The 5000-nt window shown below is 39.7% G+C and overlaps 1 protein-coding gene across 2 annotated transcripts in view; it reads left to right on the top strand.

Annotated features, from left to right (window-relative positions):
• Positions 1 to 5000, top strand: part of LOC138027547 (E3 ubiquitin-protein ligase rnf213-alpha-like) — a 198357-nt gene that overhangs the window by 119289 nt on the left and 74068 nt on the right. The gene's annotated exons all lie outside the window — the stretch shown is intronic.

Here is a 5000-nt window from a genome sequence, read left to right as displayed (position 1 = left end):
GGAATGCTGTATTTCAATACCACACAATTCAGTGCCTTCTGATTTTCTGTAGCACGTACCACAGGCAACCCAGTGTATGCTTCACAGAAGCATCTCGTTTAATTTAATTTCGCGTTTTTTTTTTTCCGTGTCGGTAATAGTCTTGCCTGTCACTCCCCTGCTAAGTGGTGTCTTTGTGCATAGAGCCTTCTGGGCGTATTTTCTTAGGATCGAGAGGGTAGTGGGAAATGCATAGATTTCTCTGGTAGACACAGTAGAACGATTAACTTAACCAGCAATGGCGTCGAAAGTCATGTAACGCGAATGGCCTTTTAGTGGATCTTTGAACAAAATATACCCTTATGAAGCTCAATAATGGCAAGCGAATTGGATACTGAACAAGACAGGAGGTCGAATGTTAAAAGCGACGAGTAAAGGTCTTTAACAACAATCTGTCGCCCGTCGAGCCGTAATCAAAGTGAGCTGTCTTCCTAAAATTTTGCCAAGTGTGGTGTTCTGTACAACACCGAAACCAAATGAACTGTTCTTTGGTAACTCAGTATGGGTTCAACAAAGACAGAGAAGGAATCCATATAGTGGATCTCAGTTGTCTCGCTATTTGTATTTACCTGTTCTCAACTCTGCACAGTCTTCCGGTAACAATTGGAAATTTCACTAATAAGTCATTGACGTGAATGGCGTTTTAGTGGCTCATTAAACAAAATATACCCTCATGGAGCTCGGAATGGATCGTCAATTGGATGAGCAAGACCGTGCTGAAAAATAAATATCTGGATTTTAAGCGACGCGTAATGGTCTTCGACAACAATTTCTTTTTTCGCCTTTGGATATCAAGTGAGCTTTGTTTGTAATATTTTACTAACTTGGTATTATATAAAACACGGAAATCAAATAGCATTTTTTTTATGGATTCAACAAATTAATATTGAACGAATCGAACGCCTACAAGAATGCATCACAGTGTTTGCTCAAGTCGCATCTTAGTTGTCTGACAATTTACATTTACTGGTATTTTGTACTAAATTCTGCAAAATATTTGGAAATGTGAGTGAAGAATTATTTGAATGAAAGTTGTTGTCGCTTTTGCGCCTCATTGTTTACGGTCAAGGTTCCGAGTCGAAAAGGGTTTGATGTGAACTGTCAAAACTGAAATTTAATTGCATCTCTTGTTGGCACGCACGCAATTGGTAACATAGGAAGGTTTTTTGCCTCTAATAGTAAATATGTTGTTTGTTTCAATTTTTCACTGGAAAAGGATTTTGCCGAGATATTTCCAGCCTTTGTGAACTTTAATATCATGTTGTGTAATTTTCGAGCTTAACAAATTTGCATATCTGGGTTGAAAGGTGATACGGGAGCATTTTTGTGGTATAGTGTCACGAAAATAAACAGGTCTGTTTGAAGCTTGCTTGACTTTCAACAAAATGAGCCCCAAAATCGGCAAAAAAAATTGTTACACTGATGAATAATAAAGGAGCTGCTATCCCCAAAACGATGGAAAATAACCTCGTCCTGGAGAGTAAAGTTTTGACTGTCAACCGGAAGACTTGGGCAATTGTGGTCTTTGTGTTGAATTCGCACATTTCTTGTCAAACTTTATAACACTTGAAAGAAAAAGAAAACTAGCAAAAGCAAAAACCCGGTATCTTGCCATCATTTGACACAGATGCTTCACTGTTTCTCGAGTGAACACGCCGCAGTAACTTCATCACGGCGCCCGCTGAATCCGATGTCACTTTCGATTTTGCGCTTTACTTGTGCAGCCAAAAGTACAATAGCAAAAATCTCCCAAAATGTTTGTCGCTGATCGTAACTTTTTATATTCGGGGTTCAAAATTAATGTTGTTTTCATGTCATAAATGTTGCTGATGGCATAATATTTTATTCTCGATCGACCGTTCAGAAAACTTCCTTCTGCTCTTCCTAAAAACTGTGTATCACTATTTATTTACTTTTGCGTCAATATTTGTTTCGCATAAAGCAAGCTAACAAAATCTGTTTCTTGCTTGGTCCGCATTTGTTAGCGTTAAAATAGAATTTTCGGTCCAATGCTTCTGTTCCGAAGTGGTATGTTCTTTAGGTCGCCCATCCAGATACTAACCCCGCCAGAGAGGGCTTAACTTCAGTAACGTTGTACATTACAAAGCTGACGGATGCTCAGAGTGCACGCTTAAACTTGTGGTAGAAAGAAGTTGTGAGGGATCTTGGAAATGATCAACATGTCAGCCCAGAAGCCAATGTTTCTCGATTCCCTTTTTATTTTCTTCAATCTTTCTGGATTCAGTACTTTGCTAGTAACCACATGTCTTCTCAGGTAGCTATTTAACTAAGACTTCTACCATGGCACTACAATATACAATACCAAAACAATATCGTGTACTGTTAAACCTACATATTACGCAAAGACAACTTAAATCTCCTGGAAGACAAACACAGGTCGGTTGACAATATGGAATAAACCGCTGTGTTACTTCACTACCACACGTAAGCAATGCGTGTCTATTTTTTCTTAAGAGGACAGGAATTTCTTCTTTCTGACAAATGATTAATAGGCCGATAGCCAGGTTTTTAACCTCAGAAAAGGATTTGTTTCGTCGTATGAACGTGTGAGCCAAAGGGCCTCTGCTGGTACGACTTCTGGGTGACCCCTTAAATGGCTTTAATGACCCCCGACGTAAAAAAAATTGCCTGGAACGCTGCAGTTTAATACCACCCAATTCAGTCCCTTCGTACCTTAGGCAACCCAGTGTACGCTCATGGAGCGCCTAGTTCTACTGTGTCCACCAGAGAACTCTACGCATTTCCCACTACCCTCTCGATCCTAAGACAATACGCGCAGAAGGCTCTATGCATAAAGACACCACTTAGCAGGGGAGTGACAGGCAACACTTTTACCGACACGGAAAAAAAACGAGAAGCTCCAAAAAGCTTACACTGGGTTGCCTGTGGTACGCGTTACACTGCGTTCCAGTTAATTTTTTCAAGTGGGGCGTCATTAAGACCATTTGAGGGGTCACCCACATGTCGCGCTAGCAGAGGCCCTTTGGCTCACACGTTTAATTATTTTGTAATGTCCTGTCCCATTTTAAGGTCTTTTAGTCTTTTAAGCTTTCGTAATAAATTCAGTTTAAAGATAACAAAACACGCTCTTGAGTAAAATTCACTCGTTTCTTCATTAAATAAATAGTCGGCAAAAAACTAACTGCAAATTGCTCTGACGGACGTTTTCCAGCATGTCTAGCAATTGGACTAAGCAAACGTTTATTGCACATACAAGAAAGGACTAAAGGTGTTGTTTCCGCTTCATAATGTGACGGTCTAATCTGATGCCAGGGGTCAAAACACTGTCTGTTTGCACCAGAAAAAGGCAAGCCAAGAGACAGATGAAGAAAAAAAATAACATAGTGTTTATATATAACGAGATGCTTCTGTGAAGCATACACTGGGTTGCCTGTGGTACGTGCTACAGAAAATCAGAAGGCACTGAATTGTGTGGTATTGAAATACAGCATTCCAGTCTCTGAAGAATAACAAATAAAAGAGAAGCGAGAAACATTGGCTTCTGGGCTGACATGTTGATAATTTTCAAGTTCCCTCACAACTTCTTTTCACCACAAGTGTGCCCTCTGAGCATCTGACAGCTTTGTAATAATAAACTTCACTGAAGTCAAGCCCTGTTTCGCGGGGTTAGTGTTAGGATGGGAGACCAAAACAATAAACCCCTCATAAAAAACAGAAACATCTGACCGAAAATACTATTAACGCTAACAAATGTGAACTCAGCAAGGTACAGATTTTGTTAGCTTGCTTTATGCAAAACAAATATTGATGAAAAAGCAAATAACTATTGATACACAGTTTTCAGAAAGAGCAGAAGGAAGTTTCCCGGACGGTCGATCGAGAATAAAATATTTACGACATGAAAACAACATTAATTTTGAACCGTGAATATAGAATATGAAAAGTTACGATCAGCGACAAACATTTTGGGAGATTTTTGCTACGTTCAAGTAAATTGCAAAATCGAAAGTGACATGGCCGGAATTCAGCGGGCGCCGTGATTTTGACCGTGAAATAAGCGAAGTCAAAACAAAGATCACAATCGCCCAACTCTTGTTTATGCAAAGTCAAAATTTACTCTCCAAGACGCGTACGACGTTATTTATCACCAGGTAATTCCATCATTTTGGAAATAGCAGCTACTTTTTTATTCATCTGCGTCACAAGTTTTCACTGATTTTGGGGCTCATTTTGTTAAAACTCAAGCACGCTTCCAACAGGCCTGTGAACCCTTCCTGCTTACAGAGCAATACTAAAAAACTTCTCCCATATCACATTTCAACCTTAAGCTCGAAAATTCACAAAGGCAGAAAATACCACAGAATCCTTTTCCAGCGAAAATTTTATTGAAACAAACAACATATTTGCTCTTAGAGGCGAAAACCTCTTCCTATTTCATTGCGTGCGTGAAGACAAGAAACTCAATTGTGTCAAATTACCATGTACTTCAGGTAAATGCAGCTCACTTTGATTTCGTCTCGACGGGCGATAGATTGTTGTCGAAGTCCAGTACTCGTCGCTTTTGAGATTCATGCCTAGTTTATCCAACTGACTTTCCATTATTGAGTTCCATAAGGGTATATTTTGTTTAAGGATCCACTAAAACGCCATTCGCGTTGCATGACTTCCGACGCCATTGCAGGCTAAGTTAATGATTCTACTGTGTCCACCAGAGAAATCTACGCAGTTCCACTACCCTCTCGATCCTAAGAAAATACGCGCAGAAGGCTCTATACACAAAGACACCACTTACCAGGGGAGTGACAGGCAAGACTTTTACCGACACGGAAAAAAAAAAAGAAAAATAATAAAAAAAAGAAAACAAACAAACTAAACGCAGACCTCGACTGGGTTTGCCCATAGGCAACCCAGTAAAAAATCAACGCAGACCTCGACTGCGTTTGCCATAGGCAACCCAGTAACAATAATAAAGTAATTAG

The sequence above is a fragment of the Montipora capricornis genome, chromosome 2, assembly GCF_036669925.1.
Source record: "Montipora capricornis isolate CH-2021 chromosome 2, ASM3666992v2, whole genome shotgun sequence".
Classification (NCBI taxonomy): domain Eukaryota; kingdom Metazoa; phylum Cnidaria; class Anthozoa; order Scleractinia; family Acroporidae; genus Montipora; species Montipora capricornis.
Note: the sequence above shows the minus strand (reverse complement) of the source record. Positions and strands in the feature narration are given on the sequence as shown.